We start from the raw sequence: 17,678 nt of genomic DNA, 5'->3' as shown, positions 1-17,678 counted from the left end.
AGGACTTTGAATTCCAAGAGTCCGGGCTACAGAGTGACAAAGACATTTCCAGGGACCTGGCAGGGATAGATACATGACTATGAACTGGGAGAGATAAAATGGTCTGTGTAGCCATGGATGGGAGGGATCCCCTTCTGCAGAGAGACAAAAGGAAGAGGAAGAGAGGCTGGGAAAGTGTAAGACTGCACCTGAGCAAGAGAAAGACCACCGACCAGGACGGGCAAAGATCCAATTTCTAACCGTGGGGCTTTCTCTGGCCTGGGGCCAGCTGCCCTTTTGTGCACGTGGGGAGAAGGGGATTCAGTCTCAGCCTCCCTACCTAGTTCAGAGACTCAGTCTGGAGTGGGAGAAAGCAATCCCCTTCTTGGAGTGCGGTGGGAAGAAGGTTTATAACCGTTCAAAGGAAAATGACTGCCTGCACCCGCCAGCCAGAGGCAATATATCAGTGGCACAGACTGGCGCTTCCTTGGAACTGGGGCGCATGCAGGGGGACCCTTTAAGACATCAAGGTTTAAGTCCCAGTCAAGTACCAAGGAGATGTGGGAGTCAGCGGAGTGGGACAAACCGCACAGAGCACTGAGGCAATGCAGAGTGGCTCTTCCCTGGAACCCACGTGTGTGGAGGGGCACCCCTTAAGACATCAGTGTTTAAATCCCAGCTGAACGCCAGGGAGGTATGGGAGTTGGCAGAGCAGGACAAACAGCCTGGTTCACGCACACGGCACTGCAAGGACGGCCTAACAGACTGGTTTGGGACACTCACGCCGTGGAGGAGAGACTGGGGTGTCATCCTTTTTCTCCCCATCACCGATAAGGTGGGGCTTCAGGGAACAGACAGTGGCCGCCCACAGTGGAGGCGAGACCCACCGACACCGAACCACACACCTCCGTGCCTGGTAACTGCATCATCTACCAGAGCAGGATTGGCATTGACCAACCAGACAGCCCCTCCTCCAGACCAGCACTGCCACCAGTTCCAAGGCACCCAATGGTTTTGCATTTCCTGATTTAATTTTTGGACATTTCTTATTATACATGAATTTTTTTCTTCCTTTTCTCCGTCTTATTTCTTCCCACCTCCAGTCTGATTATTGTTGGTATGTTTCGGCAGACATATTTAATCTATTCTCTTATGCCTATTCTACATGTGCTTCTTTATTTTCTTCTCTCTCTCTCTGGATTAAGCCCTAGAGTTTCTCTGCCTGCTCAATTTTCTTTTCTTTTCTTTTCTTTTTTCCCTGCCTCTCATTTCTCTTTGTATGGGTAAGGCCTCTTCTACCAACACCACCCCCACCCCAAAGATTGGCTAGAACTGGTGTTTTGGGTGTTTTTTTTTTTTTTAAGTTCTCTTTGTTCGTTTCCTTTTCCAGGGGTACATCAATGAAGAAATCAAAGCCTGGTGGGGGGTCCAAAACATCATTATGAGTAGGGAGATAAAGCAACCAGAGTCACAACAACAGAGAGCACTTAACAGCTCTCCAAAAGACACCTCCTGAAGGGCCACACCCTGGACAGTATACGACCCCTCTTGAATACAGCAGTGCTCACAGGTGCAGCAGACACATAACAAGCTTTTAAAACCCTTAATGAACAGAAAACTAGCCAAAATAATGAAACAGAAGAATTCTCCTCAAAAGAAATTCCGGGAAGAAATGACAGGTAAAGAATTGATCAAAACAGATATAAGCAATATAACTGAACAAGAATTTAGAATAATAGTCATAAGATTAATCGCTGCGCTTGAAAAAAGCACACAGGACAGCAGAGAATCTATTGCTGCAGAGACCAAGGAACCACAAAATACTCTTGATGAATTAAAAAATGATGTAAATGAGGTGCAAAATAAACTAGACAGGGTGACAGTGAGGACTGAAGAGGCAGAAGGGAGATAAGTGAAATAGAAGATAAAATCATGGGAGGAGATGAAACCGAGAAAACGAAGAGAGAGAGACAGGGGAAGAAGGTGCACTTGAACAAATCATAGCCGAGAACTTCCCCAATCTGGAGAAGGAGACAGACAATGAAATCCAGGATGCGCACACAACTTCCTTCAGACGTAGCAGGAATCAATATTCTCCATGAAATATAGTGAAGCTGGCAAAATACAAAGATAAAGAGAGAATTCTGGAAGCAGCTAGGGATAAACGGGCCTTAACCTAGTAGACAAACAAGGGTGGTGGCAGACCTATCTACTGAAAATGGCAGGCCAGAAGGGATTGGCAGGAAATACTCAATGTGCTGAATAGGAAAAATATGCAGCCAAGAATCCTTTATCCAGCAAGCCTCTCATTCAGCATAGAAGGAGACATAAAGATTCCCCAAACAAACAAAAACTGAAGGAGTTCATCACCAACAAACCAACCCTACCTACCAGAGATCCTAGGGGGACTCTGTGAGTGAAATGTTGCAAAGACCACAAAGGACCAGAGACATCACCACAAGTATGAAACCTACAGATAACACAATGACACTAAATTCTTAACTTTCAATAATCACTCTGTATGTAAATGGACTAAATGATCCAATCTAAAGATATAGGGTATCAGAATATATTTAAAAAAAAAAAAAAAAAGACCCATCTATTTGCTGTCTACAAGAGACACATTTCAGACCTGAGGACACCTTCAGATTGAAAGTGAGGGCATGGAGAGCTATCTATCATGCTACTGGAAGTCAAAAGAAAGGTACAGTAGTCAAAGTTAAATCAGACAAATTAGATTTTAAACTAAAGGCTGTAAGAGATGAAGAAGGGCATTATGCCATAATTATAGGGTCTATCTATCAGGAGGAGCTAACAATTATAAATGTCTATGCATTCAATGTGGAGGCACCCAAATACATAACACAATAAATCACAAACATAAGCAATCTTATTGGTAAGAATGTGGTAATCGAATGGGGCTTTACTCCTCCACTTACAGCAATGGACAGATCATCTAGACAGAGAATCAATAAAGAAACAATGGCCCTGAATGATACACTGGACGAGATGGATTTGACAGGTATGTTCAGAACTTTTCATCGAAAAAACAGCAGAACACACATTCTTCTTGAGTGCAAATGGAACATCGTCCAAGACAGATCACATACTGGGTCACAAAACAGCCCTCAGTAAATATAAAAGAATTGAGATCATACCGTGCACACTTTCGGATCACAATGCTATGAAACTTGAAATCAACCACAGGAAAAGGTTTGGAAAACCTCCAAATGCATGGAGGTAAAAGAATATCCTACTGAAGAATGAATTGGTCAACCTGGCAATTAGAGAAAAAACAAAAAAATATATGGAACCAAATGAAAATGAAAACACAACAGTCCAAACCCTTTGGGATGCAGCAAAGTCAATCCTAAGGGGAAAACTCATTGCAATCCAGGTCTATCTCAAGATACAAGAAAAAAACCCAAATACAAAATCTAACAGCACACCTAAAGGAACAAGAAGCAGAACAAAAAAGAAACCCAAGGCCAGAAGAAGAAGAGAAAGAATAAAGACAAGAGAAGAAATAAATAACACAGAATCAAAAAAAAACAAAAACAAAAACAAACAGTAGAACAGATCAATGAAACTAGGAGCTGGTTTTTTGAAAAAATAAACAAAACTGATAAAACCCTAGCCAGACTTCTCAAAAAGAAAAGAAAGAGAAGAACCAAATAGATACAACTGCAAATTAAAATGGATTTATCACAACCAATCCCTCAGAAATATAAGCAATTATCAGAGAATACTATGAAAAATTATATGCCAACAAACTGGACAACCTGGAAGAAATGGACAAATACCTAGACACCCACACACTACCAAAACTCAAACGGGAACAAATAGAAAGTTTGAACAGACCCATAACTAGTGAAGGAATGGTATCAGTTATCAAAAATCTCCCAACAAATAAGAGTCCTGGGTCAGATGGCTGCCCAGGGGAATTCCAGCAGACATTTAAAGCAGTTAATACCTAACCTTCTCAAGCTGTTCCCAAAAATAGAAATGGAGGGAAAACTTCCAAACTCATTCTATGAAGCCAGCATTACCCTGATTGTCAAACCAGACAGAGACCCCACTAAAAAGGAGAATTACAGGCCAATATCCTTGATGCACATGGATGCAAAAATTCTCAACAAGATACTAGCAAATCGAATTCAACAGCATATAAAAAGAATTATTCACCATGATCAAAGTGGGATTCATTCCCGGGCTGCAGGGCTGGTTCAATATTGGAAAATCAATCAATGTGGTACATCACATTAGTGAAAGTAAGGATAAGAATCATATCATCCTGTCAATAGATGCAGGAAAAGCATTTGACAAAATATAGCATCTTTCTTAATAAAAACCCTCAAGAAAGAACTGGGATAGAAGGAACATACTTAAACTATGTTCATAAAAGCTATATATGAAAAGCCCACAGCTAATATCCTCAATGAGGAAAAACTGAGAGCTTTCACCCTGAGATCAGGAACACGACAGGGATGTCCACTCTCACCAACATTGTTTAACATAGTGTTGGAAGTCCCAGCATCAGCAATAAGACAAAAAAAAAAAAAAAAAAAAAAAAAAGAAAGAAAAAGAAAAGAAATAAAGAAATAAAACACATCAAAATTGGCAAAGAATAAGTCAAACTGTAACTTTTTGCAGATGACAGGACACTGCAGGTGGAAAACCCGACAGACTCCACGAAAAGGCTGCTAGTACTGATACATGAATTTGGCAAAGCCATAGGGTACAAAACCAATGTATAAAAATCAGTTGTATTACTATACACCAATAATGAAGCAACAGAAAGAGAATTCAAGAAATCAATCCCATTTACAATTGCCCCAAGAACCACAAAATACCTAGGAATAAACCTAACCAAATATATAAAAGATCTGTATGCTGACAACCTTACAAAACTTATGAAGGAAACTGAAGAAGACACAAAGAAATGGAAAACATTCCATGCACATGGATTGGAAGAATAAATATTGTTAAATTGTCAATTCCAGCCCAAAGCAATCTACACATTCAGTGCAATCCCAATCAAAATTGCACCGGCATTCTACTCAAAGCTAGAACAAACAATCCTAAAATTTGCGTGGAACCACACAAGACCCCGAACAGTCAAAGTAATATTGAAAAAGAAAACCAAAGCAGGAGGCATCACAACTCTAGACTTTAGCCCCTACTACAAAGCTGTAATCATCAAGACAGTATGGTATTGGCACAAAAACAGACACATAGGACCAATGGAATAGAACAGAGAACCCAGAATTGGACCCACAAATGTAGGGCCAAGTAATCTTTGACAAAGCAGGAGAGAGGATCCAATGGAAAAAAAAGATATGAAAAATTACATATTAACGAATGGTGCTGCAAGAACTGGACAGCAACATGCAGAATGACACTAGACCACTTTCTTACACCATATACAAAAATAAACTCAAAATGGATGAAAGATCTAAATGTGAGACAGGAAACCATCAAAACCCTAGAGGAGAAAGCAGGCAACAACCTCTTTGACCTCAGCCGCAGTAATTTCTTACTCTACACATCTCCAAAGGCAAGGACATTAAAAGCAAAAATGAACTATTGTGACCTCATCAAGATAAAAAGGTTCTGCACTGCAAAGGAAACAATCAACAAAACTAAAAGGCAACCGACAGAATGGGAAAAGATATTTACAAATGACATATCAGATAAAGGGTTAGTATCCAAAATCTCTAAAGAACTTACCAACCAACACCCGAAAACAAATAATCCAGTGAAGAAATGGGCAGAAGACATGAATAGACACTTTTCCAAAGAAGACATCCAGATGGCCACCAGACACATGAACACATCCAGATGGCCACCAGACTCAGAACTCATGTTCAGAGAAATACAAATCAAAATCATATTGAAATACCACCTCACACCAGTCAGAGTGACTAAAATTAACAACTCAGGCAACAACAGATGCCGGTGAGGATGTGGAGAAACAGGAACCCTCTTGCACTATTGGTGGGAATGCAAACTGGTGCAGCTGCTCTGGAAAACAGTGTGGGGGTTCCTCAAAAATTAAAAATAGAACTACCCTATGACCCACCAATAGCACTACTAGGAATCTGCCCAAAGGACACAGGAGTGCTGATGCATAGGGGCACATGTACCCCAATGTTTACAGTAGTGCTTTCAACAATTGCCAAATTATGGAAAGAGCCTAAATGTCCACCAACTGAAGGATGGATAAAGAAGATGTGGTTTATATACACAATGGAATGCTACTTGGCAATGAGAAAGAATGAAATAATGCCATTTGCACCAACACGATTGGAACTGGAAGGTATTATGCTGAGTGAAAAAATTCAGTCAGAGAAAGACAGATATCATATGTTTTCACTCATATGTGGCTCTTGAGAAACTTAACAGAAGACCACGGGGGAAATATATATAGTTACAACAGGCAGGGAGGGAGGCACATCATAAGGGACTTAAATACAGAGAACAAACTGAGGGTGGATGGGGGGGTTGCGGGAGGGAGGAGAAAGTGGGTTAGGGGCATTGAGGAGGGCACTTGTTGGGATGAGCACTGAGTATTGTATGTAAGCGATGAACCACGGGAATCTAACCCCAAAACCAAGAGCACACTGTACACACTGTATGTTAGCCAATTTGAAAATAAATACTACTTAAAAAAGTAAAATGAAATGAAATGAAATGAAATGAAATGAAATGAAATGAAATGAAATGAAATAAAATAAAATGAAATAAAATAATAAAATAAAATAAAATGAAATGAAATGAAATAAAATAAAATAAAATAAATTAAATAAAGCTAGAATATTTCATGATAGCCTTTAAAAGGTATTAATTTCTTTTTTACATCAGTGTAACAGGCCCACCCTTCAGTTTCTTGTGGGAGCCACTAAGGAAAAATATAGAAAAAACTTTGTGATACTTGGACAGTAATGCAGCAGTAAGGAAGGTCTGGAGAAAAGCATCTTCTCAGTAAAAAATGCTAGGCTTGATCTAGCTACTTAAGGAGACGACAACTCTCCAAACCCCCACAACTTCACAGGCAGGGTTTGAAACCCCACAAAAAGGCATTAGTGAATGTCAATTAAAGTTTAGTGGTTTGCATTCAACAGGAAAAAAAAGAAAAAAAGAACGGCAAAGCCTACTTGTAAAAGTAGTGCTTGTGAAAAGTAGAAGAAATGCCTCACAGTTCCTGTCATTTAAAAGGTATACAAAGTTTTTGTTTGTTTTCCAGGCACCTTGAGAGGGAACACTATAGATGTAATATGTATAGGGAAATAAAATATGGCTAAGTTACTGGAAACAAATCTCATACTCTAGATAACAGTACCTTCCCTGCATCTGCTTGTCACAACAGATGTAAAGTGAAGAAGGCTATATATAGATTGATGACATTACTTGATGAAAACACTAATTCTGTCAAGTTGTGTCAACTTCCAACAATAAGACTATAATGTTCAGAACGATGCCCACTAGGAATCAATAAATGTAGGCTGAAGTCGAGTCTGCACAAGAGTCACCATTTTAAAAATATTTAAATGTGTGAGCTCTACTCTCTATGACTGACTGTAAGACAGCCGTCAGGAAAATAAGGAGTCAGAACATACATATCCAGTCTACCAGGAGATGGCCATATTTGCTTCTACCTCAACAAGACATTAAGTGGCCCTACTAGTTACTGGCTTACATATATAAACACTGGCCTGAAAAACAGTTTTGCCAAATAAACCAGAGTACCCATTCCCCAGAGGACCTGTATACATCCTCCAGCCAAGGAAAAATTCCTATTCTCCCACATCAAACACAATGGGATTAGAGAGAATGTCCATTCAACAAAAGAGAATAAGCATAGAGAGACACATCAGTTCAAACATCCTCCAATTTACAATCTGCAGCAATGATGGGCAAAGGCCATCTCAAAACAACCTCCCTGTTTTTGAATACGACCATAAAAAATGTATAAAGTATTTCTTTAAAAAAAACTCCTAAAAGGTCTTAAAGCTTAGAAAATAGCAAGGAAATTCCAGATTCAAAATGGGAAAAAAGAACTCAGAGCACACAAAGTGACCGTCCAGTAATACAGGAACAGAAGCCAAATACCAAGGGTAAGGGTACTGGTAAAGGTGAATCTAATAGGAGACTGACCCTGCCCACAACCAGCGGGGCCCCAAAGGGCTGTCCTGTCACAAGTACCTCAGCCAAAAGCCAACCTGTCTTCCTAAGGACTTAAAACCTAATGATTCTACACTGCCAGGCCAGCACAGGGAACCCCAAGTGTCAACCAAGAGACACCTCAGACACCATTCAAATGAAATGCAACATGACTTAAAAAGGAAGGCAGGATCATCTTCTCCTTCATGGCATTCTTAAAGAAACCATATTTTTACATACAGTGCACAACACAATACAGACTCACCGGGTAGTGGGGGGCTTAGTTGTTAAGTCTGACTTTGGCTCAGGTCACAATCTCACAGTTCCTGAGTTGAGTCCCACATCAGGTAAGTCAAGCCCCACTTTGGGTGACCTCGAGCCTCACTTTGAATGAGCACAGGCCTCACTTCAGATGACCTCCAGTCCTGCTTTGGATGACCTGCAGCCCCACTCCAGGTGACCTCAAGCCCCACTTCTGGTGAGCTCAGTTCCCACACTGGGTGAGCAAGAGCACCACTCAGGTAAAACATGAGTCCTGGGGGAGACCCATTTCTCTCGCTCTCCTCTCTCTCTCTCTCTCTCTCTCTCTCTCTCTGTTTCTCTCTCTCTCTCTCTCTCTCTCTCTCTCTCTCTGTCTCCCCCTTTTGAGATTCTGTCTCTCTCTGTCCCTTGTTCACTTGCACCCTCTCTCTCTCAAAGAAAGAAAGAAAGAAAGAAAGAAAGAAAGAAAGAAAGAAAGAAAGAAAGAAAGAAAGAAAGAAAGAAAGAAAAGAAAGAAAGAAATTTTGAGAGGGAGAGAGAGAAGGAGACGGAGAAGGAGTGGGAGAGGAAAACTACCTACAACAGTCAGGCTCACACAGACCTCAGAACTCGAAACTAGTGAAAAGATATCTTCAAGGACAAAAAGAATCTTGCAGAAGTGACCAAGTAGATGTGAAAAACAATCATAAAAATATCTTTCAGAAAATAAATAAGGCAATGAATGAAATTAAGAACCAAGTGGAATGGGTTTAAGGGATGTATTTATTTACACACTCAAGTTGAAAAGAAAATTAGAAATGGAAGCTACTGAGAAGAAACTGCTGAGAACTCACCATGGAAAGCAAAGCAAAACAAAACAAACAAACAAACAACAATCACAAAAACAGAAGAGTAGATGAGTCAGACTAAGTGAAAAGGTCTAATACAGGTAAAATCCAAGTCCTAAATCATAATTATAAATACATAATCTTCCAAAATAAGGCCAGAAACCTGCCATTTGCCAATAGGGTATAAGGGAGAGGAGTGTGGAATTCTCAAGCCCTTCTTCTTCCCTAGAAAAGGACAAAAAAGCTAAGTACTTCTGACCTTTGGTGATTTCAATATTCATGCTGTAATTTCAACAGTAACCATTAAAATAACAGTGAGAAATGGCTTAAATTCACTAAGGAAAGAGAAATAAAAGACAGCATCATTAAAAAAACTAGCCAATCCAAAAGATGTGAAATGCGGCAGGGGAAAAAAACTGTACTCAAAAGCATGGACAAGTAGAAAGCACCACTGAAAAGTAACATGCATCAACAGATTACATCAACTTTAAATGGGCAACACAAAAAGCCAGAAGTATAGTGTATTGAAAACACAAATATAGCTCAGGTTTATCACCATTTAGCTATGACCTACAGATACCATAAAAGTGAAAACGAACTTAAAAACACTATGTGAATACTAAACAAAAGGATAAAATTCATGGGAGATATAGTACTTTTAATTTGCATGTCTTAACAGTCACAAAGTAGTTAAGTGTGAAACTAGCAAATATACAAGGGGAAATGGCCCAAACTGAATTCCTTGAAGGAGAATTTAACAGATAAATTGGAAGTGATCTGGAATTGATAGAATAAGCAGATAAAACAAGCTGCAGCAAAACAGAAGAGTACAAGAAAACAACTGATAAACTAGGCTACTGAACATAAATAGAACATTGCACCCAACATGTCTGGCTTTATATACAATTAGGAACTGAAAATGTATCCGCCATGCCAACCTCTTTGGCCAGGGGAAGAGCGAGCAAGAGTCTTGAACTTGCTGGGAGGTGAAGGTGACTCAATGATAAGTAGGGGTGTGTGTGTGTGTGTGTGTGTGTGTGTGTGTGTGTGTGTGTGTGTGTATGTGTGTAGGATGCTACATTTGAGTGCACAGTTATGCATTTGTGCTTTTGTTTCCACAAATGGATGTGTATCTGCCCACAAATGAATGGTTTTGCCCATAAGTTGAGGAGACAAATGTCTGGTAGGTAAAAATATAACTAGGCATGCAACAAGGTCACAAAAGTTTCTACTGTCACAAAAGAAACTACTGAATGTCCACCCAGTTTGGCTCTAAGCATGGTAGATCGGAATCAAGAATTCACTTCCTCAGATGAGACTTCTTTGATTACACATTTCTAGATTTGCTTTTTTTCCTAGATGACATAATACTCTACATGGAAAGCCTGAAAGACCCCACCAAAAAGCTGCTAGAACTGATAACATGAATCCAGCAAAGCCGCAGGGTACAAAAATCAACGTATAGAAATTAGTTGCATTTCTATACATCAATAATGAAACAACAGAAAGAATTACCAAGGAATTGATCCTGTTTATAATTACGTTGTTTATAATTATATTAGAAACCATAAAATAGGAATAAACCTAACCAAAGAGGTAAAAGATCTGTATGCTGAAAACTACACAAAGCTTATGAAAGAAACTGAAGAAGACACAAAGAAATGGAAAAGCGGTCCATGCACTGGAAGACCACAAGCTGTTAAAATGTTGACACTACCCAAAGCAATCTACACATTGAGATAATAGCAGCTTTCTTCACAGAGCTACTTTCTTTTAGGAACAAACAATGCTAAAATTTGTATGGAACCAGAAAAGAAATGAATAGCAAAAGATAACATTGAAAAAGAAGACCAAAGGTGGAGTCACCACAACCACAAACTTTAGCCTGCACTGCAAAGCTGTAAGCATCAAGACAGGATGGTATTCAAATATCATGTAGGATTGTGGGCTGTTCAAAATGCCTCATACCAAGTACATGAATAATCACTCCAATGGTTATCCAAGCCCTACTATGCTCCAGAAGAGATTTTTTGGGGGTTTCAAATGGTACACTATGCTAGTTCAAATAAGTATAATACATTTGTGTAGAACAACACCCATCGCACATAACTCGGGTTCCCCACAGAGTATCTATCACCTCCTAAAAATGATAAAGTGAATAAATAGAAATAAATAAAAATTAAAAAAAATAAAAGTGACTAAGTGGGTTCCCCTTCCAAAGTTGCTACTTTAATCAGCTTATCGAAATGTGAAAGTTACTGTAAACCTCATAGGAGTCTCAGGACAACATTTTGGGTAAATGTAAAGTATGAACAGGGACCAAGAGCCAAACTAGAAAACCTCCTAATGGTGCACACTAAATGGACTCCAGGAGCTACTCTTTTTATCAGTTCCCACATTCCCTCTATAAGTCTTCCACTCCCCCCTTTCTCTTTAGGCTGGAAGGAGTGAGTGAGGTTTACCTGCTTGCGACTAGCATTGCTTCTGGTATGCACAGGAAGTGGGTAAAGAAGAGCATGTTAAGCAAAGTTAACTTAAGCTTGAGCTCTCTGTGGTACAAGAAAGTGCTGAGTTCAAATACTGTCCCCTCCACCTTAGATGTGAGGTGATGCATCCCCTGTGAAATGGGAGTAATTATAGCATATTCCTACACCTGACAGAGCTGATAAGAGGGCAGGATGAGTTAAATGATCACAAAGGACTTGACAAAACAATTAAGTGTCAATTATTTCCACTGTTGCAGATCTAACCCTGTGCAAGGTGCTACACAAATACGAGTCTATTTAATACATACCCACAGCCCGGGAAGGCATGACCACTCCCTTTCCCTTTCCACACCTGTAGAATTTAAGCTTCACTAGCTCAATCAATTACGGTAACTCTGGGCTTTACAAGCCTCGCAATTCCCAGGCCATTTGTGTACAGTGCTGAAGCTTGGCTTCCACCTAGTTCATAGGATGAGAAAGCACTGACCCAGCTGAAAGTCCACGACTACAACACCTATCCAGCCATTATCTTCAGTTCGTATTTAGTTTGTTTACTCTACTAACCCCTTTCCCAGGCCCACATCTATCATCATTAAAATAAAAATCGTGATCATCTCCAAGTTTCCTGGGGACACTCAGATAAGCACAGACATAAAAACTGCCTAGCTTCCTGGTCAGAGCTACCTACCGGACCAACAAATTAAAAACCTTACAGAATTCGGGTCACCTGGGTGGCTCAGGTGGTTGAGCATCTGACTTCAACTCAGGTCATGATCTTGAGGCCCTTGAGTGGGAGCCCCATGTCGGGCTCTGTGCTGAAAGCTCAGAGCCTGGAGCCTGCTTCAGATTCTGTGTCAACCTTCCTGTCTGCACCTCCCCCGCTCACACTCTGTCCCTGTCTCTCTCTCTCAAAAATAAGTATCAAAAAAATTTTTTTAACCCTTATAGAATTCAGAGTCCTACACCAATGCAAAAATTAAAGGCACACCTATATGCACTGTGCAAATACAGCAATTAAAACAATTAGGCTGACTGAGCACTTTTCTTTCCAAAGGGAAACACATCATCCTTTCCTTCTACCTTGCTAAAGTGCATCCACTCCCAAATTAACAAGTTCAGTAATTCCAGACTTCTGTTTGGTACTAAATGGCAAAACATGAGAATTCCAAGTCCACACATGCATGTATGAAACACACACACACACACACACACACACACACACACACACACACACACGGCAAATGAATAAAGCTTCTCTTTACTGACTGCTGTAGGAAGGCACAGGAAAGAAGTGCTTTGAGAGTTCAGGGCCCAAGAGATGAGTTTGGGTGGATCTGAGTACAGCAGTAGGAGCAAAAAAAAAAAAAAAAGTAAAGCAGACTAAGTGCAAGCACAGATGACTACAGGAATGGATATGCCACCTGATACGTTTTACATAATGGTGGTACTAGGTGTGCTGTCCTTGAAACACTGATTAGAGTACCAGGACATGAAAATATTCAAGTTATGGTATTACTGTATTTATGTACATGAAAACACAGAGTCTACTGAGGTACACAGACACAGATTGCCCAGGCTACTGGAAAGAGGTTTTTGAGGTCTACCCCACATCCAAGCAGATATGCCTTAAGGAGACAAATGGTACAAAGCAGGGATATGTTTTCTCAGCTGTCCAAGGACAGGGTCAGTACCTATGAATGAGTGAATGATATGAATATGGAAGTCTATCCTTCTCTTTGTCCTCTACTCAAAGTGGAAATTTTTGATGGTTTTATAGACTACATAAGCCACAGAGCAGCAGGCCAAGAATCTAGGTTTGTTTCAGTGCACAGTAAATAACGTCACAGAGCTGCGGAGGAATACAGAGACAGGGAAAATAAATTTTTCCTACATTCTCCTGGAGACCCAGGGAACAAACTACAGGGAATAAGGTACTACGTGAGGTAGACTTAGCAACCAGTGGGGACAGCCTGGAAAAAACCTGTCCACGTTTCCCTGCCCTACCTAGAAGAGCCACTTACACTTAACTTTTAACCAATCATCAGTAAGCCCCTGACAATGTAAGATGCCAGCCACTATCTACTCGTGAGGACCTATCTCTCCTCTTTGCCATCATTGCATTCCCAGTCTTTCAAAGTACCTACCACATCACTTCTACACACTAACCAGTTACTAATCCAGTATTGTTTTGACAAACTTACTGCTATACTACTAGCAGGAATTTTCAGCCCTGGAGCCCTGTTCCATACTAATGACATTCCAGATTCTAGTACTAAAATGGCTGTATCCAGTTGCTGAGATCCTCTCACAATGACCTCCCCTAATCAGAATAAAATCTGGGCCTCTCCAGCTCTGCAAATCCAACTTCATGATGCAAGATCTTTTTGTCCTCTGAATCCATTCTCCAATCCCAGTGTGTCCTGCATGTCACAAGATAGATGATTCATTTTCAGAAACACCAAATAAAAGCTGTACTGTCTAGTTAACAGTAGGTTTACAAATATGTATGAACCTCCCCCGCCCCATAATGGAGTGCCAAACCCTTAGACACTTCACTTCCCGGTTCTTCTTCCCCTCTCCGTTTCCTGGGCTTATTTTTTGTAGGCTTGCAATGAGCATGCACCAAAGAACTGAAGTCTCTTCGTCACCTTAGGAAATGTCCAGTCAGACTACTTTTTACCTTACGTGGACATAGGCAATGGCCAGGTAAGGCTGTAACATCTGTAGTACTCAGACAATGAGAAAAACAGGGGAGCAACCTGTACATGAAATAAACTGCCTTCTGTAACTGCCCTGAGTGTGCCTATCCATCAGACACCTGCTCTTGCAAGAACATTGATTAAAGCCCCCCCTTCACTGTGCTCCAAGTCTCTGAATCCTTCCGTTGACTGAGCCAGTGTGCATATTTCTCACATTGCATATTTTTAAGATGTGACATCCCCATCTTATTCATCATATTTTAGGTGACTCTAAAATACCTCTAGTGAAAGCTAATCCTGCCCTCTTTCCACCCTAACTCATCAGTTCTGAATATTCCAGGCTAGGCAGGTATAACCACCAGACTATGACCTCAATAATGGGATATCTGTTTAACACTCTGATCCCGCCTGCCACTTTCCATTGTTTCCTTACGTCACTTTCATGATGTAGTCTCAGCTGACTTGGGAAACTTGTCAATAGTCATATAAGGGTAGCAGCTCCTGCTGAGAGTAAGGACAAGGAAAACAGCAAAAACAAATACACCAAAACATTTATTTTACATCTACCCTTGTTTTCATTATCTTTTAAATTTTAAATTTTTACTTACTGTTTTAAATGGAAGTACAGTTGACATACATATTACTACTCAATGCTCACCCCATTCGCAGTCCCCATTTGTCACCATACAATATTACTGACTACTTTCCCTATGCTGTATTTTTCATCCCTGAGACTTAATTTATTTTATAACTGGAAGTCTGTGCCTCTTAATCTCCTTCAGCTTTTTACTTAACCCTCACCCCTTCCCTTCTATCAACCGCCAGCTTGTTCTCTGTATCTATAAATCTGTGTTCTACTTGTACCCTTTGCACATCTTCTCACTGATCAACCATTTCCGAATGGCAGCAACACTACCATCTATTTACTTCTCCACCACAACTTCAAACTTGAAGTCTTGGGGAGCATACATTTCCCTTCAACTACCTAAAAGTCACCGTTATTCACTTCAAACTGCCCCTGGAAAAGGCATCGCCTCTCTCTTTAAAGAGAGGTGACTTATTCCTTTATTTAATGTTTATTTTTGAGAGAGAGAGAGAGACCACATACACACAGAGTGCAAGCAGGGGACGGGCAGATACAGAGAGGGAGACACAGAATCTGAAGCAGGCTCCAGGCTCTGAGCTGTCAGCACAGAGCCTCATGCAAGGCTAGAACGCAAGAATCATGAGATCATGACCTCAGTCAGTGTTAGACACTTAACCAACTGTGCCACCCAGGCGCTCCTTGGTGCCTCTAGTTCTAAGTGACTTCCCCCATCCTGTGAGAAGGTCTGCTCTGGAACCCTTAACCAAAGCTCCACAATGCATCTCAGTGCTTAAAGCATTCACACATTCCTTACTTGGATCCAGACTTCCACCTCCTGTTCTCCCATTAGGTTCAAGGGGGAAAGGATGTCTTACAACTATCAGGATCCATTTTCCTCACAAGACCCCAAATCATCCCATTCCTGATTTTTGTAGTTGTTGCGCTTTAGTTTGGTTTGGTGGTGTTTGACTGTTCTGTCTCTCCACTAAGGTATATCATGCTGGTGTGATAAAGGTCCCTAGTGGGTCTCAGCCATCGTCAAGGTCCTGGGAGCCTGCAGTGGTCCACTCTACAGTCTTGTGCCCTTGAACCCTTGGCTTGAGCCAAGCTACATAGGACAGTGATACAGAAAGTTCCGTAATTGTCTGCCCACAGAATCAACCAGCAAACAAGCTCAAACATCACTTCCTCAAATGTCTCAGCGTATGGCAGAAGGTCAAGCTCTCAAATCCAAAGTAAGTACTTCAAACTTCTGCTACTTCTTAATATCTTTCAGGACACAGGCTTTTATGTGGTGGCTGATCAGTGTGGTTGGACCAGTGGGTAAACATAGTACGCCAGATATCTCCTTCTCTCTCTCCATCCCTGCCCTTTGAAAAATTCACAGTGACTACTAATCTGTGTGGTCTCTTAAGATGTGACTTCTTTATAAAACCAGAAGAGCAGTCACCAGAGTTGACACAACAGACCCATCAAGCTGGACAACTCAACACCTTACAGGATTCTAATCCTAGTTCTCACAGGTAAAAGAAAGTAGCTCCTTACTGGAGCCATGCACAAAAGGAGAATGGATCTTGATTGAAGTGGTTTACCAAAGCAGTGAGAAAGGTCTGGAGATGGGGGAGAGGGAGAAACCAACAAAGCAAGGCATTACCTGAATGAGAAAATGCTTGGTCTGCCTATAGACATACTAACATGTTCTCTCCCAAAGAAATAAACTTGGAGAAAAATGAAAAACAAATCAGTAAAACACATAAAGTGAAAACAATTTCTGACTGAATATACTGATAGTCACCTACAGAATGCGGATCATGTTTAGATGGCATTTGGTGTACATACTATAAAGGTGACTGGGTTATGTGTGAAACAGGAATACCTGAGGAATACCTCAGGATCTTAACTACGGGGAAAAGAGGAATGGATACTTCAGGGGTGATCCTGCTTTCCAACATGGTATTCCCTAACCAGAAGAAAGATTGGAATTCTCTTTACAAAAGGGGAAATCCCTTGAAAGTTTCCTCAAAATGCTGTCAAGTGTGGGGAGGGCAGGAGGCAGGATGTCTATTCTGTATCAAGAAAATGCCAGGTAGCACTGTTAGTAAGACACTCACTGAATCTTTAGAGTGCCCTGATGAGAAAGTGTATTATTACCATTTACCAAGAAAACGGGAGGCTCAAGAGAAGTTACACACTTTTGCCAAAGTCATATAATTAATGAACGCGGCACTCAGGACTTTTACTTAGATCTTCATGATTCTTCTATAAGGAAACAACATCCTGTTTGTAAAAGAGTACACTAATGAATTATCGTTCAATTCAGAAATATCCTTATGTGCGAATTCACTCTTATAGAAGTTTTGGTGGACTGTATATGCCTGAATAAACCAACCACAAAGCAGAACAAGGAAATCTGACCCTAGGACCACTAGGTCCCAGACAAATATCCCTGTAATTTGGTCCAAATTCCCAAGTGGACAGCCAAGTCCATGTGTCTTGACTCCCATTATTCACTTTTTCCTGTTCTGCTGTGTGTGTGAGACACAGTGAAACAGCAAAACAGCCCTTGGGGTCATACACTGAGCAGAAATGCTCTCCTGTCTTCCTGATGCTGATGATGTCTGATCAGAAACAGGTATGATGGTACATCACTAAAGCAAAGATGCTTTTGCCTAGGCAG

This window comes from Panthera leo, assembly GCF_018350215.1.
Source record: "Panthera leo isolate Ple1 chromosome Y unlocalized genomic scaffold, P.leo_Ple1_pat1.1 chrY_random_Un_scaffold_86, whole genome shotgun sequence".
NCBI classification, from domain to species: Eukaryota; Metazoa; Chordata; class Mammalia; order Carnivora; family Felidae; genus Panthera; species Panthera leo.
Note: the sequence above shows the minus strand (reverse complement) of the source record.